Genomic DNA, 9,943 nt, shown 5'->3' with positions numbered 1-9,943 from the left:
CCTTTGGATTCTTTAATAAGTGCTGAATTCATCCCCCTGCTTTCCCAATAGAAGACGCTATACTACGAGGATCATTTCTATCCAGAAGTCACTTTCAACAAAATGCTTAGGAACTTTGGAGAGCTGTGTATATCTGACAAACATCTTTCCAATTGATAAGCAGACACAAACTATGATGTCTTCACTCACAAAAGAACACATTTGCTGAGGAAAAATAGTGCATAAAACAACTGCCTGCAACTACAGTTTATGAAGGCAGAACACAATGGACAACCATAAGACTCTGCCAACAAACTAAAATTAGCACCCTTCTCTTGTATAACTACCACACATTTGATGATCACTGTTAATAAAACCCAATATTTTAAGGGAAAGGACTTCCTTTAAAGTGCTCAAGAAGCTTCTATTATTTTCACACTATACTCACTTCCCTGCCAAATAAATGAAGGAAAAAGAAAATCCAAATAGAAAAAATATATTAGGCTATATTAGAGCTACACTTCAAAACATAAAGAAAAAAGTATAAAAAAAAGGTTTTCTGTATCGTTTTCCAATTAAAAACAGAGCTATTTTGAAAGTGTCTAAGCTAGACCTAAAGTGACAGATCTGCATCCATTGTCATTGCTGTTAAATTCCCTAAGATCATTTTTAAAAATTGTTTTTAAATGTAGGTGTGCTAATGAGAAAATGGAGTCACTAGTTTGCAATATAAAAATAACTCTTTCTCTTCAAAATACCTTTAAAAAGTTGACATACATCATCATTAAATACTTTCAGAATCTGAGGATACATCGACATAGCTGATCTCAATGATAGTTCTGCCCTAGTGAACAAAACCAGAAGGAGAAGATACATGTGGAAGCGTAACACATTGTTCTAACTCAATCTGTTCTCTTAAAACAAGATTAAAAAAAACCCAATTTGCTTGATATGTATTTTTGCTTCTACTCTTCTCTTTGCGTATTGGCATGCAAAAATTAAATTTGGGGTTTATCATTACGTCTAGATAAGCAGTTAATTTGATTACCAACTGGTCATTTGCAATCTTCAGAAATGCAACATGCAACAAGTGTTTGTGCGATGGGTTCTCAACCCAATATTGGAGCAAGTCACTGATAACAGTTACTTGACATGCACAAAGTATTTGAAAGTGTGATTTCAGCACACCTAAATGTTTTCTTAAGTAAAGGTCTGCATGCAACCAGATGATTACTAAAACCATGTTAAGTTCCTACTACTAGTAGTGATCACACAAAAATGTCTAGTTCTGTAATGTTTTGAAAATTTAGTCTAATGAAATAACTAAACTAATTCCAGAAGACTCATATAATAACTTCTTCAGGATTATTTTTATTGTCAGTCCGTACTATCAACCAGTTCTATATCTAAAAGAATAGGACCGTAAATAATGATTAATTTGTCTGGTACTCACAGCAATAATAGGCATCTGTAGGAAACTATTGTGCATAAAATTATTTTACTGCATTTCTCTTTATCTAAGTATTTATGGTGAGATATGTAGCACATTTCCATATATTGTAAGTATCAGATGGGCTTCAGATACTTAAAGGTGTTTTTCTTCCTTAATATATCAAACATGCTAATGTAAATTTTGCAGTTTATATGACACCTAAAGCTGCAAGCTGTTTTTTTAATTTCAGTTTAATACTATTATAGCAGAACTAAAGTCCTTTTCTACACCAGACACTGTAAGCTTAAACTTGCCACCCCACTTCACTTTTTCAGCTGGAAAATACATGACAAACACAATCACTTCCCAGTAGTTCCCCATGGCACTTCAGAATTAAAAGATAATTCATACGATATCTCACTAGAGGGAAAAAAAAACCAAACCCAAAGCTTACAATGACAAAGAGTAAAAAGCTTCTTTAGCCTAATTCTTTTAGAAATCAAAAATAATGCTTTGTACTCCAAAAGGTGGAACTTGCCTCTGGGAAAGTCATTGTAGCACTTTTTAGATAAAAATCAATGTTAGGAAAAAAAAAACCAAACCAAATTTTTGAATAGTCAGGGACTGTATGATAATGAACTTTGTCACCCAATTAGGTAGGGAATATCTAAGCTCTTCAAAGCTCCATTTATGTATAAACTAGATCAAAGTTGTCTGTCAACTATCTTTGAAGAAAAGCATTTTCAATTACTATTTTCCTTCCTGCTCTACCATCTGATTTTCCCTTCCTACTTTCAGGGTTCTGATAACTTCTAATGGCACCTTTCAGCAAATCATTGGGTGCAACCTAGAGAGATGGCTGGAGGAAACATTTCACTTCAACATGGAAGTTGAAGCATTGTCACTTACAGAGCTTAGTGTGGACTTGTTATTCCTGAAATAATTTTAAAATGTAAAAGAGCATATGATCCACAAAATTCTGTTCTAGACTTGGTGGAGGATACTTATACATACTACATTTAGGCACCTGACTTGAATTAGGAGACTAGTCATATTGTCTCTGCAGACGGATGTCTCCTGCTAGAGGATGATTCTGAGCAGAAGTTCACTTTAGGGTTTTTAATTGCTCTGGACTACTTTCAGTAGCCTTCCCGTATTTCACACAATTATAAATCAGCTGTCTGATCAATGATAACAGTGAAAACCATTTCTGCAATAAATTCCTGCATTCAAATTGCTGCCTATTTTAGCAGAAGTCTGAGCAGATACCTTAGATAAGGCAACAAAGTTTTAGAAAGCTAATTGTAATGTTTTCAGTTGTATTGCAAACCAACAGTCCAGCCATTTAAAAAGAAACACAATCATAATTAGGTTACCAATAAGCACAGTAAATTATGCCATACAATAACCTGTAGAGTCATGAATAAATTATTTGTAGCGCTTGAGCGAATATGTTCTATGTTGGCGCATCTCATTTATGATGTAACGTCAATAAAAACTTCTGTTAAACTGCACTTATTTTAACTGGGAAGCTGAATCTTAATATGAAAGCCTTAGCTATATTTTTTATTGGCACAACTTAACACTTCAAGAAACAGCCAGATGCTTTCTTGAAATATGTGAAGTTTACCTTACATTTCACATGAAATCAAGCTTTGATAACTGATTGTGCAAAACTGAAGACAACGATTGGTCCCCAAAAATATATTTTTTAGGAGCTAAGCAGGCAAGTGTCCAATCCAACTCTATAAAAATAGACAGAATTAAAAATTTGAAAAATTCATCCACCATCAGTGTGCATATTTTTTGGTGTCAGATAATTTTATTGTTGTTCGCACAATATCTAGCACCATCAAAGTCTCGACAGTATTCTCAAACTTCAGTATAAAACATCTTAGTGACATACTATGACTAAAAGTCAAAAAAATATGGCAAATTCTCTAGAATTAACTTTTATGTATCCTTGACTTAAATTTTGCCTTCATGTACTTATGCCTCAGTTAAGAAAAATTAAACCTTGGCAATAATTCCTCTAGTGCACTTTGGTGAATCATGCTTACAGACACTGAATCAAAAAAACAGTTGCTAGATAAAATACTGTGGGTCCACATGTATATTAAAACTAAAAGAAACAAAAATAACATATCATCTCCTATTTCTATGGGTTTTTTTTTATAACAATGGACCTTTTGGCCTCTTTAAAGTCAAGAGGAAGGCTTTACCAAATGCATTTGTTCCTCTGTGTTACTGCCTTAAACGCAAAAATGTTCTTTCTTAGTCTAATATTTAGTAATAAGTACTGTCCTTGACACACTCAATCTGGATGTGGAATCTTCAGGCAAAATGTCCTGTAATGGTGTCAGACATGAAATTGTCTTGTGGGATGTTCTGTGTAAATATAACTCCCTCATCAAAGGCATTACAAGAAATCTTCATTAGCGCACCATTTCAGAAGTATATTTGTTCAGTCCAAATCATCGATGCTATTATCAAACACTAGTTTGTCTCATGCTATGTGGTACTCAGCACTGCAGCAGATCATAATACAGCACTACCTTGAAAATGGAAGTTTCTGTCTGTAATGCTGAAGAAAGGAGCTTGAAAATCTAGTTTCTAAAGATGCTTTTTAAAGCAGCAAATTAAAAGAAGCATAAATACATTAACTGAAAAGTTTAATGAATTAAAAGCCATTACAGTCCCTACATGATTTTTGAATGGAGTCAATAGCACTGCATGGATCAAGTTCTTTAGTATTTATTCCATTAAACACTTGAGAACTTGCCTTGAATGCAGTCAGGCAAAAAGAATGCCTTCTCCAGGCAAAACCCACATTGCCTTGAATTTTGTCAGAGATTTTTGTCAGAATAAGGGTTCCAAGATTTGATTTTGTAAGTTTCCAATTATCCTTAGTACTTTATAAAATGTTTCAGTTAAACAAGAGTAACATTTTTGTTGTGAGTACTCAATTCATGTAACTTAACCACACAGCTAAGTTCCCATCAGCAAATCCAAAGGCGAGGAAGTCTGCAATGAATTGTAACAAGAGCATTTCTGTAGGAAATATTTTGCACTATATTTTCAATTAAAATAAAACATTTAAATTATTCTTATACTTCTTTAAAGTGACACTATCTCTTTAGCTCAAACCAGAGCTGACACAGCAATCTGGTAGTGAATACTTTATCCAAAGGTTTGGGTTTGTTTCTTTGTTTGGTTTTTTGGGTTTTTTTTGGTTTTGGTTTGGTTTTGGTTTTGGTTTTTTTTAACTGTTCACTGAATACTACAGTACAAATACAGCTTTCTAATATTTTGGTTGAATTTCTTATTAATATACTTTAAAAGTGATATATTTTGTTCTTCAAGCTTTCCTGAATTCATTAGTATTTCTTGGAACTCAAGATTTCATATTTTAAACATTTTTGACCATTTCTTAAAAAATAGTTACAAGCAGGAACAATGGTTATTATTTTAGTAGAGTGGGTAATTATGGGCCTGTTTTAATTTTATTTTTATAATACATGCCTGATTGCAGTTAAAACTCTATATTTGGAGAAAAGAGAATCTAAGTAAAATGGTTTTCTTCTGTGTTATTTGTATTAAGGAAACACCTAGAAAACATAACAAAGAAAAGTATGATCATGCTAAGGAGAGGAATATTAAGATCCAATATCTGTACTAAAAAGTCTGTTCTCTAAATAGAAGAGATGGAGTCAGAAAAGAAGAGGCACAGAATGGTAAAATGATTGCCGGGGTTACACAGCACACTACCGTAAGCGAGCAATGAAGCCTATATTTCCTACCCTCCTGTGCACTTTGCCTTCTTCCTGGAACTATGTTGCCTCTTGTATTCAATTAATCAACATATCAACATTCTGTAGTGCTACATTTACAACTTGTCCCCGGAGAAGAATGCATGGACATGAATTAATGAGGGCCCATAAACCAAGGATAAGAAGATAAGAAACGTCACTATCTCAATTACTTAACAGTTGGAAAATGAAAACTCTAGGAACTCAATTCCCTGCAACAGTATCAACTAGAAATACACCCTGCAAAACCTGCATTCCTGAGAAAGAGAAGGCCCAGAACATTCAAATGATTTGCAGAAGATGACATGGGAAATCTATAGCAAAACCTTTACCTTGGATTGCTTAACTCCCAACCCTGCATCTTAATCATAGAATGCTTCTTCCTCCCTACACTAAATGTGATAAACGGACACATCTAAGCCTAACTCTCTCCCCTCCCTGCACCAAGGTATCTTAGGAACTCGTATCGATTTTGATGGTTTGTGTCGAACACAGCTTAAGACAGAAATTTGGCCTTTGAGGTTTTTTTTAAGCTGTTGATACTTTGTTAAATGGGAAAATAAAACCAAAAAAATAATCTTGCTCGTACCTTTTATTCATGCTTGGTATTTGACATTTTCGTTAAAAGCATGTTTTGGAATAGAGTGTAATTTCCCAAGCCTGGAAACTATCCTAATACATGTGTTAAATCATTCTTAGAGTATATACTTCAGGTTATAAATATTTTAATCTCTTTGGGTTAAAGAAGATTAAATAATGACATGTACATACCCTCCCTATATAGGACTGATTTCTTGAATGCTATACTAATTTTTATAAGTCTCAAGAAGTTATTTTAATCATTATATTGGATAAATATGTTCAAAACAATTATATTTATATCTTTACCATAAAGCATTTTATACCCTGTGAATTGTTTGAAACTTTACCTTAGAGTTCTTTTTCAGTGTTCTTTTTCAGGCATAAGAAGTGAAAAAGGTCAAAGAAGGAGAGAAGGAATAAATATACAAACCTACCACAGCAAGAAACTGTCATTGTAATTAGGCTTCCTGAGAATAGTTGTGGAGCAATATGAGCTTATAGAAATAAACTAAAAAGTTTGTTTTCATAGAAGAGAGTATAGTTTATTCTGAAATGAATTGAGATATAGATTTTTCCCGGCTGCTTGAAAACCTACTTGTTTGTTTCGAACAAGCAGGAAGAATGGCATGTGAAATGGCAGGGTGACATCTAACAGAAGCCTTGAAAGCAATTCTGTAGTCGTTTTCTAACTCAGCTGGCCCACTGAGAACTGAGAAGATGGAGGACACGAGTTTAACATTTCATAGTACAATGGATTTACTATAAGTTGAAGCAGTATTTTAGGGACATGGGGTTTCTTGCCAAATTTCAACTCAGTAAACATGAAGTCATTCACTGCACTTGTTAAAAATCGGGTTTGGATTCCTGGAAGCAGTATCTACAACATCATCTTGAAATTAGGGGCACAGACATGTTGACAATAAGGTGAGTGTTCATTAAGATGGATTTTCTTCATGAATATGTCACACAGATTTACACACAGAGCATGTTGTTAAAATGGCTTCAAATTTACATGAGTTACTCTAATAATAGTCTAAATTTGGCCTCTAGCAATTAAATATTAACAGGGATAAATTATATCAAACAAATTGGTTTAGAAATTTAACAATTATCTACTTTAAGACTCTTTAATTAAATGGTTAGTATGCCGTACTTCCCTTTGGCCAAAGAATAAGGAAAAATGCTTATTTTTATATCTCCTTTCTACTATATCAGTTGCCTCTTATGCCACAAGCCTCATTTTCTTTAACACACTTCCATTTTATCCAAAACTACCTCCATGTTAGCTATAAAGCTAGGATAAAATGCGTACAGAAGTCATTCTTTACTTACATTCTTTTTCCTAGACATTGCTATTGTCAGATATTAGGAGACATGATAGTCTCAAGTAGCAGCCAAATGGGGAGGGAGAAGAAAGGTGCAACAGGCAAAGAACCAAAGTTTATCATGCCATTCACTCCATGTTTTGATATATGGTCACAAGCAAAATCCAGAACCATCCTGAACATCTTGATTTGCAATAATATAATACACCCTGTTGATTCTGTACAGTAGCAAAGTGTCTATACTATGCAGATCATGTCTACAAAGTGACACTGACATAAATAACACTGGAAATGGAATTGCAAGTAAAGATATGCTATATCACTGTTTATACGTACAGATTCTTTACTTACAGGTAATTTTGGACTATTTTCTGGTTCATTTACTGATCCATCTAGAAGTATCTAAGAACATTAGTTTGCAAAAGTTTTACTTGAAAAACATGTCATTTACTATATATTCTGTATCACATCAGGGTGGGAGTCTGTAATAAGTCCATTCAAACACCCTAGGAGCTGTGTTGCAGAATAGTCTGTATTATTGTGACAGGTGCTCCATTTAATTGTTTGCAGGGAGAAAACAATCAGGTTTTCCATCCAGTATAGTTACCAGTCTGTCAGAAGATCAAAGGCCCTCATTAAAATTAGAGAAATATTAGCAAGCACAAACTATACCGTAGTCGAAATCACACCAGAAAGGCCCAGCACAGAGACCATTCCTATATAAAGACCCACCACATCTCCATTATCCCAATAAGGTCTTAGCCCTGTAACGACACAGAGACTTCCAACCCCTCCTGTTTGCTCCCCATTCTGCTCACACTGGTGCAGGGGCACTTCCGAGAGGCAGTAAAGTGTGCTAATTGCCTAGTACATGTTTGAGTGATTTCCCCTTGAAGATGCTTTGCAGGCATTTAGTTGTTTACATGTCTACCCTCAAAAGGATCCACTTCGGCTTCAGTTGGCCAGCCTGCTGGTGAAGATACTTTTGCCCCATGCAGTCACGTGGATCCTGTCTCTTCCAAAGAGCTGTTGAGTCTCAAAAAGGGTCCCATGGTCATAGAAACCAAAGCCCTGCTGCTACCACAAGCTGCACAACCCACAGGATCCACTCCTCAAACCTTTCCACTTCACCAGCGGGGTCAAAAACTCACTTGGGCTCCCATTCCCTTGAACACTGCCCCCAGAATCCTGCAGTCACCCTTGGTACTTCCCAGGTCACCCCAGTAGTATCACTGGGGCTTACAGGGGAAAGCAACACAGTAGCGAACAAAAGGCCAGAAGATCCTCTTTAGTCTCTCCACAACATCCCGAGTGCAAACCCCTGGCAATCAACAAACCTCTCAAGGTGACAAGTCAAGTCAACTGATGGGTTTCTCTGTCCTCTGCAGTAGGGAGTCTCCTTCCACTGTCACTCACTGCTTCCTTCTAGTGGTCATGTGTGGCTCAGGCTCAGCCGCCTGAGAAGCTCCACAAGACAGCACCCAGAGATCATCATCAGCTACAAGGGCAGTTAACCTATTCTGCAGGTCAGCAGGTAGGGCAGGAGCCTTCCTCCTGGTAGGAGGAATCATCAGCTTCCAGCCTCCATCATGACAGCAATTGCTGATTTCACAGGGACAGGCTCTTCTTGCCCCTCCCCTGTAGCTGGAAGTTCAGACTCTTGAAGCTGTAGGGACTCAGAGAAGATCTAGTTGATCTCCTTCTTATCATTTCTGATGCTGCACAGCCTGCTGACCTCCACCCAAAGCTCTTTTACTTGGCAGCACAGCTCCTCAGCAACTGCTTATCTCCTGCAGGCTAAAAGACCATATGCCCAAGACTCAGCAAGAGGTCCCAAGCACTCCTTGCAGCCAGAAACTTGCAGAGCTGCAGCCTCCTTCCAAAGTTCTGTATGATTCCAAGAGTCCCATAGGAAATGGACAGTTACTCTAGCAGCACTTGAGGAAAAACCTGTGATGCGTGATCACCATACCTAAGAATGTATATGCAGCACAGAAAAAGCTTGCTAGTCTCTCATTTGCACCTGTGCTGGTTTGGGCTCGGATAGAGTTAATTGTCTTCACAGTAGCTAGGATGGGGCTGTGTTTTGGATTTGTGCTGCAAACAGTGCTGGTGACACAGGGATGTTTTCGTCCCTGCTGAGCAGTGCTCACCCAGAGCCAAGGGCTTTTCTGCTTCTCCCCCCACCCCACCAGGAGCAGGCTGGGGGGGCACAAGGGGTTGGAGGGGACACAGCCGGGACAGCTGACCCCGACTGACGATGTTCGGATGTTCGGAGTGATGGCTTTTGTCTTCCCAAGTAACTGCTACTTAGTGTGCTGGAGCCCTGCTGTCCTGGAGATGGCTGAACACCTGCCTGCCCGTGGGGAGTGGGGAATGGATTCCTCGGTTTGCTTTGCTTGCATGTGTGGCTTTTTCTTTACCTATTAAACTGTCTTTATCATAACCCATGAGTTTTCTCACTATTACCCTTCTGATTCTCTCCCCCATCCCACCAGAGTGGGGACTGAGCTACCTGCTGGGGTTAAACCATGACAGCACCCTGCTGCATAAACTGCCTGGCTTTTATACAGGCTAAGAGCGCTTGACTCTCCCCGATCACAGGTTAGCTGGAACAAGGACTAGAGGCAGCCCTGAACAAGGACAGCTGACAGAGTTTGTTAGGAGCTGTTAGCGCTACCCTTACTTTATTCTTAGCATTACATGGTAGCAGCAGAAACCCTCAGAGGGTTCCCAGATCCCAGGGAAAGTGCCCAGAAAGCTTGACAAGATCTCAAGAAAATCTCAAAGCAGCAGAGCCCAGAAACCGCTGTGCA

The sequence above is a fragment of the Buteo buteo genome, chromosome 6 (assembly GCF_964188355.1).
Source record: "Buteo buteo chromosome 6, bButBut1.hap1.1, whole genome shotgun sequence".
NCBI classification, from domain to species: Eukaryota; Metazoa; Chordata; class Aves; order Accipitriformes; family Accipitridae; genus Buteo; species Buteo buteo.
This window is presented reverse-complemented; position numbering follows the sequence as displayed.